The sequence below is a fragment of the Leptidea sinapis genome, chromosome 7, assembly GCF_905404315.1.
Source record: "Leptidea sinapis chromosome 7, ilLepSina1.1, whole genome shotgun sequence".
NCBI classification, from domain to species: Eukaryota; Metazoa; Arthropoda; class Insecta; order Lepidoptera; family Pieridae; genus Leptidea; species Leptidea sinapis.
Genome location: NC_066271.1, coordinates 3,271,852 through 3,287,161, shown reverse-complemented (window position 1 = coordinate 3,287,161; position 15,310 = coordinate 3,271,852). Strand labels below are relative to the sequence as shown.

Below are 15,310 nucleotides of genomic sequence, written 5' to 3'. Positions count from 1 at the left end.
GTTGACTGTTTTAATTTTTAAAGGTGTTCAACGTTAAATTTAAAGATTGTTTTATAAATATAATAATATGTTATTAAAGATGAGGATTATTGTGTTCAGTGTGAGTTTTCTTCATTTAGTATTCATTACGCTGTATATGCTTTCGATTGATTTTACTAATGCACCCGACCTTGAAATGAGATCGTACCAGTATAAACGGTGGGGACTTTTAACGTCGTGGTTTAATGTAAGTAAACTGACAGGTGGTCAAACAGTTTATTTTCACATTTGTAATATGATTTTTTATAGTGCTAAGCATGATGGACTAGTATACTTTAGTTATTTCCATAGTATTATGTCCTATGGTATATTGCTATGGGGCAACGCTGCCGATATTAATACAATATTTGTGCTGCAGAAGAGGGCTATTCGTGCTATTTATAACCTAGGTCCTAGAGAATCATTGAGAGCAAAATTCAAAGAAATTAACATCTTGACTGTTGCTTCTCAATATATTCTTGATAATGGAATGTATGTTCATAGGCACTTAAGTGAATTTGCCAGAAACTGTCATAACCATAATGTTAACACCGGGAACAGACATAAACTGATGATGTCTACTACTCGGCTAAGTCGAGTTAGTAAGTCTTTTGTGGGGCGATGTATATGCTTTTACAACAAGATCCCAGAAAATGTTCAAAACAAAAGTATTACGTTATTCAAAAGAATTGTTAAAAAGTGTTTGTGTGGTAAAGGTTTCTATAACATAAATGACTTTCTTAATGATACCATAGATTGGGAATGGAGTGACCGCCCTCAGGCTATTAAATAATAAGTTCAATTGTACAATATTACTTTGTAAAGATATTATTCGATGAAAAAAAGCCCGCTGAGTTTGATGCGCCCAATCTTCTCAGGTCTGAGGCATTCATTTTGGAATGGGTGGTAGTTTTGACTTGACTTTCATTAAGTGATGTCACATCCAATTTTGAATAAAATTATTTGAATTTGATGGTTTAGCATATGTTATAGTAATATAAAAACTACTTTTAATTTGATAGCTGTTTATGCGTAATTGAATAACAAAAAAAGTTTATAAAACTTAAAATTTTACTCAAGGCGAACTCTCACGATTGTAAATTGAATCAAATTCTGTAAGTATATATAATTCTATATATTTATCTAGAATTATATATATATAGTACTATATAATTCTATATGTTTCTAAATTTATTAAAAAATTACTACTATGTGCGAATTTGTCCCTCTAAATGTTATTTGCGTGGTGATACAACAATAGACTCGAATATTGTTCAATTCCACTCGACTACTCAATACTAATAATCAAATCAAATCAAATCAAAATCACTTTATGCATGAATGTCAAGGAAATGAAATTTATCAATTTTCAAAAGATTTCTTTTTTTTATATCTACCGGCACTTCGGATAGGGTTGAGCTTTAATGAGAAGAAGTGGCAAGAAACTGTATGCCACTCTTTTAAATCAACAATTTAACGCAACGTAACGTGACGTAACAAAAATACTCAAACGTCAAATACTCAACGCCTTACACTAGTAAGTTAACAAAAAAGTAAATATAAATTAATACGTGAAAACACGAGTTATTGAGTACGGCAGATGCATCAACACACCGTTGATAAATATATGTATTTTGTGAGTATTTTATTAGATTAATTATGAGCATTTCATTTATTGATTTGATAAGCTGAAAGTAGCAATCACTCATAATATATATATATATATATCGTTGAAGAGTTCCCTATTGAAGAGATAGTCCTGTCTGCAGCGTCAGATTATGTATAATATCATATTATTACATGACAACCGAAATTATGAAGGTGTACAAAATTTTAGCTCAATCAGATATCGGGAAGTGTTATAAACGTTACTTGCAATATTTAAACTAAAACAAGCATCTAGATAGTCATATACCAACAAACCCACAAACAAAATTAAATGTTAAGTAAAACCTTGCAAAAATAATAAAACAAGCGTGATATACTCTCTTCCCATAAATAAAAGTTAAAATATATATATTATCATTTATTTAATTAGCTATTGTAGTCCTTGGGATAGGTAAAATATGATATATTTTTATTTTTACCCATTTTGAATTAGAAAGGAATCTGATGAGGCGTGTATATTGTCTGCGCGTTTGTTAGTCTAATTAAAAATGTATTTAAAGCTTGCAAGTAAACAATACGTGGCACGCGCTTACCCTGAGATTGTCAACTGTCTGTGAGACAGTCAACCGGTTATTTCCGGATCTTGCCACTTCTCGCCGCGTACACAACAACCACAGTAGAAATATTATGTACAAGCGGGCAGTGGACACTGACACTTGCCCCAAGTCATTGCAGCAGTACTATTCAACCATTTTGTGTGGTTGTATGAAGCTTACTCTCTGTACCGTTTCATTTACTCATGTGCCAATACTCCACCAATTATTGTCATAAAATATATTTTGTAGAAATAATATAAACCTAACTATTTTTATGATTTTAAATTAATCATCGACATAGTGGGTCATTAATCAATTTTGTCGATGGTACATAAGTCACAATTTACTTGAACGCCACTAAATATTATAGTCAACACTGAAGCTCAACATAAAATAAAGTATAAATCTTGTTAGAGTAGAAATGCAATCAGAGACATATCAAATTAGTGGGTAGCGGGAACACACAATAGCGAACACGTGCCATTGCATACGGCCCAGATTAATAATTAAACTCACTTGTATGTCCGCCATTTGCGTCACCATATTGTCTCTCCTCGACACAGGCTTATTTCTCGTTATTCATATACCAGCTGTTTTATAAATACACTCAAATGATGATAGAACAAATTAAAAGATGAAAACTTACTCGAAATGTCTCCCAATAAGTTTAAAACTAAGTTGAGCAATATAATATATTTATATTATGAATTACTCGAGAGGTTTTAAACTTTCAAATAATTTTGTTAACTGTCTGTGTAAAAATGTAAGCATGGTAAGTTTATATTATATTATAATGTAGAGATATTTCGTATATATATACATTTTTTGAGGTGAAAACTTCTTTAGCCGCGTTATGTTATGGGTTCGCGTCACCGACATCCTCAAGACTGGCGCAAGCGATATATAAATAATTCAAAGAAAATATATGTAACATCAATCTAACGTGTTGTATGTAATATGTAGCTATACAGTTGATGTATTGTGCAACATTAGTGCTGTGTATATCTTATAAGTGAAATTGAATGGAGTTAGTGAAAATTTAAATATGCATAGGTATATACTGTGCATTTTTGAAATTGTATTTTTGTTTGATTAATATATTATGATTGAAAATAAGTTTGAAATTAATAAAATTAAGTATGAAATAAATAATTTAATTATCTATATATTTATAACCAGTAAGCCAATTTCATGGCTAGGCCTTAAACTAAATGCTGCCATTCAATTAATAAAAATTCTGTGTTGACAAATTAACTAACATTGTATGCATCTTATTAAAATAACCTACTAAACCCTACCAAGCCATGACACGAAAAAAACATTATAAATGCATTCACATTAACGAAATATCTATACGGTCTTCAACCATCAAGTTAACCATTGATTAAAACAACTGGGCTCGGCTAAGCATTTCATTTTATTACATTAACGAGTGGCTTAGCCATACAAATAAATGACTGATTTATCAACATGGCTGCGACGAGACTAGCCATCTAATTAACGAATAATTTAACCAGATAACAGCGGCATATGAACTGGCTGTATGGGTGTGAGATGTGGGGGATCACCAAGTCCATCTCTCATTAACTTCAGGGTTTCAGTAACCGAATTTCGCAGTAACCGAACGCAGAACAACCCAATGCTCTGTGAACGGCTGGATCACTTGGCGTTGCGTAAAGACGTCGCTTCATTGTGTGTCGTCTACCGCATTTATCACGGGAAGTGTTTCGAAGAGCTGTTCCACCTTTGCACAATACGCCATAAATTAGGATATCATCCCCACCATCTGGATGCATGGCGGTCCTCCACAATGCGGGTTTCAAGGAGCTTTCTTCCACTTACTTCAAAGCTGTGGAATGAGCTACCTTGTACGGTGTTTCCGGGACGATACAACATGGGTACCTTCAAAAAAATTGCAGACACCTTTTATTAAAGGCTGGCAACGCTCCTGTGATTCCTCTGGTGTTGCAAGAGAATGTGGGCGGCGGTGATCACTTAACACCAGGTGACCTGCACGCTCGTGAGTGAAATTAGGATGCTCAGGACCGATCACGATGGAGATGCACTGTGGATGCTCTCTGCACCAGTGGCCGCTCAAAGCAAACCTGGCGGCAGACTGTCATTGACGGAGCGAAAGACATCGGAAAGACCTGGAGTGATATTAAGAGAGATGCTCAGGACCGATTTCAATGAAGATGCACTGAGGATGCTCTCCGCTCCAGTGGCCGCCCAAAGCAAAACTGGCGGGTGTACTGTCATTGACGGAGCGAAAGACATCGGAAAGACCTGGAGTGAAATTAAGAGAGATGCTCAGGACCGATTTCAATGAAGATGCACTGAGGATGCTCTCCGCTCCAGTGGCCGCCCAAAGCAAAACTGGCGGGTGGACTGTCATTGACGGAGCGAAAGACATCGGAAAGACCTGGAGTGAAATTAAGAGAGATGCTCAGGACCGATTTCAATGAAGATGCACTGAGGATGCTCTCCGCTCCAGTGGCCGCCCAAAGCAAAACTGGCGGGTGGACTGTCATTGACGGAGCGAAAGACATCGGAAAGACCTGGAGTGAAATTAAGAGAGATGCTCAGGACCGATTTCAATGAAGATGCACTGAGGATGCTCTCCGCTCCAGTGGCCGCCCAAAGCAAAACTGGCGGGTGGACTGTCATTGACGGAGCGAAAGACATCGGAAAGACCTGGAGTGAAATTAAGAGAGATGCTCAGGAACGAACGCGAAGGAGATGCACTGTGGATGCTCTCGGCCCCAGTGGCCGCCCAAAGCAAACCTGGCGGCGGTCTGTCATTGACAGAGCGAAAGACATCGGAAAGACCTGGAGTGAAATTAAGAGAGATGCTTAGGACCGATTACGATGGAGATGCACTGTCGATGCTCTCTGCCCCAGTGGCCGCCCAAAGCAAACCTGGCGGCGGTCTGTCATTAACAGAGCGAAAGACATCGGAAAGACCTGGATTGAAATTAAGAGAGATGCTCAGGACCAAACGCGAAGGAGATGCACTGTGGATGCTCTCTGCACCAGTGGCCGCCCAAAGCAAACCTGGCGGCGGTCTGTCATTGACAGAGCGAAAGACATCGGAAAGACCTGGAGTGAAATTAAGAAAGATGCTTAGGACCGATTACGATGGAGATGCACTGTCGATGCTCTCTGCCCCAGTGGCCGCCCAAAGCAAACCTGGCGGCGTTCTGTCATTGACAGAGCGAAATACATCGGAAAGACCTGGAGTGAAATTAAGAGAGATGCTCAGGACCGAACGCGAAGGAGATGCTCTGTGGATGCTCTCTGCCCCAGTGGCCACCCAAAGCAAAACTGGCGGCGGATTGTCATTGACAGAGCGAAAGACATCGGAAAGACCTAGAGTGAAATAATTAAGAGAGATGCTTAGGACCGTTTACGATGGATATGCACTGTGGATGCCCTCTGCCCCAGCTAGGGGATACAGGAACTTAAATGAAATGATATTATACACGCGGAAAAGTAAACGTAAAGCTATAATAAATAATGTCTGTACGTTTCTATTTATTAAAATAAAATCACATATACATAAATATATATAGCGTGACGTGATGTCAAGTGTGAAAAACTTGTTAATTAGCACAAAATAACCTTGAATGAACAATTTGCGTTTCGAATGAAGGCTGAGTTTAAAGAATGTTTTTTTTTTAATTTTTGTTTCTCATTAAATACATTGTTTTCGTGGAAGCGTAGGGCAAAAGATCGTTATATGTGACTGTTTTCGTTAATTTTAAATGGCCTTCATAGTTTGTGCACACTTTGATTGAACTGTACATTGTTATTTTTGGAGTTTACTCCTTAAGAATCGATTTTCATATAAGGAGCCCGGTATGAGAAAAATATGAAGAGTAAAATCTACTCATCAAATGGGATGTAACGGTTTTTCATTTAAATAAAAACAGACTTTGTCTGCTTACAAACAAGGCAACAATTAGCATTGTATTTTCCTGTCGGCCACCTAGAGTTACTTTTGAAAATTATTTTATTTTGCAATAAGAAGTTAGTTTCCTAAAGTTTATTAGATGGCGCTGAACCACAGACACCCCATCTAAGTTCAAAATAAAAACATATAACACTAGACTAAACGTCATCTAGTGTCACTTTCATAAACTATTTCGTACTTCCAAATCGAACACTGAATCTATCGAGTAATACGACAACATAACAGTTTTTGATAGATGGCGCTGATCACAGATTTTAATAATTAGGTACCTGACCATAAGAAAAATCACTATTAACTATGAAGTTACTTTTTTTTAAATATCTATATATATGTAAATATTTTTTCAATTAATACGCTATTATTAGCTTCTGCTATATGTCTGTTTGTAACCGACTCCATTGGATTTGATTTTGTTTAGTACCTGTTCAAAGACAATCGTTCTTGAGGAGTAAACTCCAATCGTACGTCGGAGCTGACACACACACTTTTTTCAAGGCAATGTATTTTCAAATATTTTATTCAGAAACAAGGAGTCATTTCTTAATTGTAGAAATAAGTTTTGAAGAGTTTCATCCTTTACATTAGTTACATCGTCTACATTATTAACAGTTTCTAATTTTTTTTAATCTACTTTATAGTTTTATTTAAAGTAAACAATATTAACATAAGTTTTCAAAAGTAACATACCTAGTATTTAGCGGTGTAGGACGTTGTCATCGGCCGTTTTCAATAACCCATCTATCCTTAGTTTAACTTACGGATACATTTCTGTCACCGTTCAATGACAAGATCTTATCTAATCTATCCATAATTATGTCCAATATAGTCCAATGCTATATGACAATAGGTTATTGAAATGTAAGTAAGCGTACAACGATAGATCTTTCTACCTCTAGTAAGTTAAACAAAGGATAGAAAGGTTATATTTAACGGCTGATTTTAGTGATGCGTGACGGACACTGAGCGACCAGTTTGCCGCTCTTTGATTCGACGCATTTACGGATTCTGAGTCCATCTAGACGTATAATTTATCTGAGTTTCTAAGTTAATAAACGCGTTACAGATATATAGTCAAAAATAAAGAAAATTTGTAGTTTTTATGTTGTATCAATTTTTATGATCACACTACTTTTACATATACAAATGACTGTACAATATTGTATATTTTTATTGAAAAGAGCGCAAAAAAAGAATGCTGGGAGAGTTTCTTGCGCCGCTTCTACTCTCTCAGAGCGCCATTTGTTTCCGAAGCGGTAGTAGTATCTAGTAGTATAAGAAATGACATCAAAAAGAATTCTAAAGGAATCAATTTTGAGAAAATAAATGCCTTTTATGCCTTTCATACACCTGTCCTAAAATTTAACGTTAAGCCGAAACGGTAAACAACATCAGAAAAATCGGAAAAAAAGTCCATCCCATTTTCTTCAGAAATTTCTGGATAATAAACAAAAAAGGCAGATTTTCTCCATTATAAGTTATTGTGGTTAATATTAGTTATTTTAGTAAATTACAAACGTCTCACCATAACTCATAATACATTGCTGCGATTTTTTTAGGAATAACAGTTTTTGCAGAACTACTACAACATTATGAAGGTTGGTTATGGTTGTTTTTAGCATTTATAAACACAAAAGATCGTCACAAAACTTCAAGCGGTCATTATATATAATATATTAGATTATATTTGCATGCTGCTTTGCATGTTGCTTCTCAATATATTCTTGATAATGTAATGTATGTACATAGGTACATAAGTGAATTTTGCCGGAAACTGACATAACCATAATGTTAACACCAGGAACAGATATAAACTTATGATGCCTACTACTCGGCTAAGTCGAGTTAGTAAGTCTTTTGTGGGGCGATGTACTCGTATATGCTATTACAACAAGATCCCAGAAAATGTTTAAAAAACGTTTGTGTGGTAAAGATTACTATAACATAAATGACTTTCTTAATGATACCACAGATTGGGAATGGAGTGACCGCCCTCAGGCTATTAAATAATAAGTTTAATTGTACAATATTACTTTGTTAACATATTTATTCCATGAAAAATAAAAGCCCGCTGAGTTTGTTGCGCCCATTCTTCTCAGGTCTGAGGCATTCATTTTGGAATGGGTGGTAGTTGTTTTTGACTTTCAATAAGTGATGTTACATCCTATTTTGAATAAAAATATTTGAATTTGAATTTGAATTATCGAGTTGTGTGATTTAAGGAACATAGGCAACAGGGGCGTGCAAATCATATAGGCAATTAGGCATTGCCTACCTCGTTACGAACCTTAAGAAATATATTGTTTAATTAATTTACTTTAATTTGGTTACGTTATTTAATACCCAAACTTCTATTGACCACACTTAAAAATTTTCATTACGCTGGATACTAAATAATTACCGTAAGCAATCTACAGAAACTAAACTCAACTACGAGTAGTTAGATCTACAGTGCTCTTACCTTGCTGGTAAACCAAACCAAACCTGCAAGAACGCGGGCACCACCTTCTACTATACAACGTCCAGGTACACGTGGACGTCGCCCCTTCGCGGCTGACCCATTAGGCGGGTGGATGGTAAAACAATCCCGTCCATCTGCGGCCACACTGAGGGCGGCATGAGATCCGAGTAAACAACGTCCTCCCAGTCCCGCTCCGCCACCTCCTTCTGCGAGATAAAGTCCTTGCAGAAGGTGGCGACCGCGATAAAATGCCTTTCGCTGCCAGCCGGTACGACCATCGTACTAGGATGGCTCAGCGGGCGGCTTTCGGCTACGTCTTAGGGCGGGCCTACTCCCACTACCCGCACGAAGCTCAGCCGTCCACCGAAAAACTTAGGCGAGCACTTCCGCTTCTGAAACCCACGGGGGCGTTCCGGCCAACGCTCACGCTGCCTCCGTCGACACGGTGCAGTAATCGCATATGACTCTAACCGCCATAATCCTCTGAGGATGCCAGAGGTGCGCGCTATTTTGGGTGGTCTAAGCCGGCGCCTACACCATTGACCTAACAACCCGCATGTACACCCGTCTCGTAGCGATGCTGGGTCCGCCCAAATTGGACAGAAGTCACCCAAGCTAAAGTCAAGCCAAGTTAACCACCCTAGGGGGCTGGTTCATGCTGCGTTGTAAGCTGGCGGAAGTCGAGAATCAGGCCCAAATATTTTATGTGGGTCTGAACCGGTATACTGCGCTGCCCTCATCCAATCTATTCCGGCGATCTTGACCAGCTCGTCGGTCCAGCTTGTCCTTGTTTAGGTCCTGCCAACACTTAGTCTTCCCGTACGTGGTCGCCATTCGAGGACCTACCTTACTGCCCCAGCGGCCATCTGTCCGTCTAATTATGTACCCTGCCCACTACCATTTCATTTTCACAATTATTTTTGTTATACTATTTAATAACTGTAATAAATTTTTATCAGTTGTTATTAGGTCCCTACCTGCAACTTGCTATCTATTGTGACTGGAAGGAACTTAAAAATGATCAACCAAGCAAAACACTAACCAATATTAGGGATGTGATTTTTACAAGTTTGCTCTGGCCAATTGTATCGGTAAGTTATTTACTTATTTAATGCTAGCTTTAATTTTTTCTGTGCAGACTTCATAATCTTGTCGAGAAAGGAATGAAAAATGTCTGTACAGTTAGTTATTTTTAAGTGATATCTCTCACTTCTAGAAATAAATATACAAATTTAATTTATAACAAAATTAATGAATGATGCGGGACTCGACCCCGCACCTCTCGGGTTTCGTCCGAGCGCTATTACCAACTTGATAACCTGCTCAACACCAATATTTGCATATTAGGAAATTGGCTTGAGGTGACGCTCTTTCAAATCTAAACAGTTTGTTATATTTAAGTGATATATATATCACGTCTGGGATTAAATATTTATGGACAATGCGGGATTCGGACCCGCTCCTCTCGGGGTCAGAGCACTCGCACGGGCGCTTCATTTTGGGTAATCTCCTGCAGCCATTTTTGAATATTAAACGAGTCAGATGACAGCTAAGACAACTACGTATGCCAAATGAATAAAGCGGCTCGAATAGACTACGGGAGTGCCAGACTTCACATCAATATATAAGAGTAATATATTCAAGGTTGGCCTTCCAGATTAACGCGGCACTACCATTCGAGATTTAGGAACTGAAAATTGGGAAGTCTTATAGAAGGGGGTCTTATAAATGGGGTTATTGCGGTTAACCTTACAACCTAACCTATAGATTGAGTCTATTGTAGCTTTAATTGAACAATGTTTATCTTAACCTATTTCATTACCTTGTTAAAAGTGGACTTAAGGCGACACAAAATGCCGGCGACCTTGAGCGATATAAGTTCATGGCTCCTATGTAACAAAGCCAATATTTTCAAATTCTTGCGTCGAAAATTTAACATTTTAACAGGTGCAAACAGTTTAATTGCTTACAATCCACATTATTGATTACGAATCTTAATAAATGTACCAACACAAAAAAGTAAAAGTTATAAGAACAACTTTTATGAGAGCAGTATACTAAACAAATGCATCATGCCGAGAAAAAACCTTTTTTAACTGCAAACAAAACTGTTAGTTCATAATAGCTCTGAAGTGTTAAGTTTAACTAACAGCAAGCATAAGCAACCTACAAGTAAGACTTAAGGGTATGTGTAACAGGATTAAGTAGTGTTTATAGCTCCAAATGTTATATTTTCACCACAAAACTTGTCTAAAAACACCTTGTTTGCGTGTTTTCTGCTTACTCTTCGCCTTACTAGAAGATTGTAAGGTAGCCAATCATGTAGAGATGTTGAACCTATTATTGACATCCAAGTAGAAGTGTTGGAGATAGCAAAAATCCTTGGGGAATACTAGCGTTAGCGTAGCCAACGAGCTATATATTACTGTGATTTATTAATATATATAATTATATATTCTTTTCAGTTTTCAGACATGTTTTTTTGGAGTTTATTTGTGAATAATCCCGTGATGATGATGCCTTTAATGGCACCAAAATATGTACCAACCTGGGCTCAGCACAGTATGCATACAGTCTCTTTTGTAATCGTTGCATTCGATTTACTAACAAAGCCCCGGGAACGACCGAAAAGTGTAAAAAATGGATTTTATCTAACAATAGCATTCTTGGTCCTATATACTGCTGTGTAAGTATATTTATATGATTTCTCAAATAGTCATCAATAACGTCTTTTGATTTTACGTTTACTCTTAAAAAGACACTCCTCAATGGTAGCTCAAACTGGATTCACCTAGTGTTGGGTAAGCTTTAAACAGCCTTAACAAAACATGAAACCATGCATAAAAGACAAGAATTTAGTTTGATACCGTGAGTTATTGCCAAACAAATGCAAATACAATATTTTTACTCGCATTAACATGATATTAATGACATTACAGTTGTTAATCTTAATATATATAAATTACGTGACACGTTGTTTGTCCGCGATGGACTCCTTAACTAATGAACGGATTTAATGGGGATTACTTCATGGAGTGCAGTTTGGTCCAACTTGAGGGAAAGGATAGTTTTTATTTCGATTTGGGACCCATAATAATTTTTATTTTCAATATTTGTTTTGTATGGACATATTTTCTATGAGGGAAGTTAATGACGCTCGGTTTGACAGTTTCGCTGCGAAATAATTTCATTATAACAATACTGAGCATTTTTTACGAAATAATTCTGGATGTAATGAAATATTATTGGCAAATTCCTATAAAACAGTATTTTTTTATTATCTACAGAACAACGTCTGTCTGGGCAGATAGTAAATTTATATGTTTTCGTACCAAGAATGTTATGTATTTGCCAGTATAATATAAAATCTCTGTTAGCCAATGTTTCGTATATATTATTATAATTACCTAGCTAATAATGTAATTTGCTGTAGATTCTATGACACATAATTAAAAAAAAAATGTTTACCTTAATATTTACTAGCAAATTATGCAGAGTAAGCTTACACAAAATCTTCTTGCTATTTCCTTAAACTATTTTAAGTGTTATTAATAATTAATAGGGAGCTCAGAATCTATCTAAGAGACTATTTCTTTCATATAGCAATTATGACAACATAATATTATCATTCTAATATTATTACTTGACCAGTTACAATATGTTGTGTTATTACCTGACCAATTACGATATTTTAAATTATTACTTGACCAAATATAACTAATATGGTACCCCAATAGATTATTCTTTTTTTTTTATGGAATAGGAGGACAAACCAGCGTAAGGGTCACCTGGTGTTAAGTGATCACCGCCGCCCACATTCTCTTGCAACACTAGAGGAATCACGAGAGCGGTTCCGGCCTTTAAGGAAGGTGTACGCGCTTTTTTTGAAGGTACCCATGTCGTATCGTCCCGGAAACACCGCACAAGGGAGCTCATTCCACAGCTTTGTAGTACGTGGAAGAAAGCTCCTTGAAAACCGCACTGTGGAGGACCTCCAGATGGTGGGGATGATATCCTAATTTGTGGCGTGTCGTGCGAAGGTGGAATTCGGCGGCAGGAATCAGGTTGAACAGCTCTTCGGAACACTCCCCGTGATAAATGCGGTAGAAGACACACAATGTAGCGACGTCTCTACGCAACGCCAAGTGATATTAACGTATTCTATTCTATTTTACCAATCACGTTAATACCGAAATTTTGCGATCGTTACTTGACCTGGTGTGGGGTAAGACTGACTGATAGAATTCCGAATGCGGTAATACGAGCGCGCTGTGGTTTGAAAGAGGATGTTGTGAGAAGGACTGAAAAAGGAATTCTGAAATGGTTTGGACACGTGGAGCGAATGAGTGAAGAAAGAATGACGCATCAAATATATAAGGCAAGTGTGTGTGGGCAAGTCGGTCGCGGGAGACCTTGCAGAACATTCGTCGACCAAATTGGGGACGTTTTGAGAAAAGGAGAGGTTCGAAGCACCCACAACCGGCGAGCATGTATGAAAAGAGTAATGAATGTAGAGGAAGCGCGTGTGGTTTGTAAGGATAGAAGCAAATGGCATTCTATTGTGTCTGCCTACCCCAACGGGAACAAGGCGTGAGTTTATGTATGTATGTACTTGACCAACCAACAAATTGTGATCGTTACCTGACCAATGAGCATTCAGGATACTGCAACCAACCAATCACTTTGTTATCTAAATTACGGTCTGTGCATACTATATAGCTAAAGAGTCTACTGTTAGTTTTGTTACTAAAATATTTTCGAATTAAAAATTTCAATTTGCATATATAGTTACATAATTAATGAGTACAAAAAACTATATTGAGAGAGATTATGCCGTTTTTTATGTCATTAAGAATAATTTTCAAGAAAAAAAAAACTCTTTTAATTATAACTTATTTTTTATCTTACCAGTAAATAATAATAGTTTTATAATTTCAGGCTGATCGAGAATATGTTTCAAGGGATCTATCTCTATCCATTACTTGAGATTTTGCCTTGGTATAAGTTGGTGCTGTTTGCTGTCTATGCCTACGTTGGGCACATGTTCTACTACACAATACAATGGATCATAATTGATTTAGTATGGAGATCAAGAATTACTTCAATACCTATGAATAAAGGATTAGAAAAGGAACCCAAAGGACACTAATGAATTTCAAGCAATTAATAATAATTAAGGCGCCTATTTCTGCCGCAAAGCAGTAATGTGTAAACATTACTGTGTTTCGGTCTGAAAGGCGTGTAGCTAGTGAAATTACTGGGGAAATAAGTCTTTAGATCTTATGTCTCAAGGTGACGAGCGCAATTGTAGTGCAGTCCAGAATTTTTGGTCTTTTCAATAATCCGGAGCGGCACTGCATTGTAATGGGCAGGGCGTATCAATTACCATCAGCTGAACATCCTGCTCGTCTCGTCCCGTTTTTTCATAAAAAAAAATTATTGCTAAAAAAATTAACCAGGTTATTATTGAAGAATTTAATTAATTTATTAGGTTATTAAAAGGTTTTTTAATTCAATTAGATAGAGTTTTATATGTTGGCTTATCGTATTACACTATTGATTTTTTGTGCACTGAATGCGTTGTATAAAAAGTTAAGTATTTTGGATTGTAATTGTACAAAGTCTGCGATGTTTTTGCGTGTAATCATAAGTGAGCGTGACAAGTGATAATGAAAATAAAATTATTTAAAAATGTTTACACTATTTATTTATCCTGACGTTTCGTTAACTTTACAATCAATTGATCACGGGCGGCACGTGTCTATGTATTTTATTCAAATGTACAATCACAGTGCTACAATTATAGTTTTAGCTTTAGCCAACTCCGTGACTGGAAGGGGCAAAGTTAGGGTGAGTATGAAGGAGATGGGTTTCTCCCTCCTGCCCGCGACGTACCGGTTCGCTCGCTTGCATACCGGTACTCGTGATAAGGCTTGTCACCTACTTGATACTAGTTGCACATCTTTGGTGCTCAGTTTTGTTTTATGAAAATAAGGGACGAGACGAGCAGCACGTTCAGGTTTCCTGAAAAACCCAAAAATTCTGAGCGGCACTATAATTGCGCTCGTCACCTTGAGACATAAGATGTGAAGTCTTATTTACCCAGTAATTTCACTAGCTACGGCGCCCTTCAGATCGAATCACAGTAATGTTTACACAGTACTGCTTCACGGCAGAAATAGGCGCCGTTGTGGTCCCCATAATCTAGCCGGTTTCACTGTGCAAAGGAGCCTCCCACTGGTAGAATTATCAGTATCAGTAGCCAAATAAACACACAATCTGTGCTGTATTTTTAGCGAATAGACATCCAGGCTGCGTTGAAGTATGTAGCGGAAGAACCAAGAAACCAATAGTAGTATTTAATTCTATATATAGTACAATGTACTATATATATACCATAAGCTTAAAATAATAAATAATAGTAATGAAAAAAAAAATTAAGAATCCTACTAATAATATTAATTATTCTGTAAGAATGTATGTTTGTTACTCTTTCACGCAAAAATAGTAAATAGATTGTGATTAAACTTTATAATATCGCGTTCCGTGCGAGTGCTCTCCCAACTGAGTTAACCCTTCGAGTGACGTATGGTCATAAAATCTTGTATTTGGTCAACCAATGACGGACCAACGGTTACCTCAGTTGGGTTCGAGTCC

At 37.0% G+C, this 15,310-nt stretch overlaps 1 long non-coding RNA gene across 1 annotated transcript; it reads left to right on the top strand.

Annotated features, from left to right (window-relative positions):
• On the top strand, window positions 1–14,347 carry LOC126965430 (uncharacterized). The gene is made up of 4 exons (XR_007729535.1): window positions 1–226; window positions 9,613–9,744; window positions 11,119–11,339; window positions 13,592–14,347. It is a non-coding gene; the product is annotated as an uncharacterized LOC126965430 (long non-coding RNA).
• The last annotated feature ends 963 nt before the right edge of the window (window positions 14,348–15,310 follow it).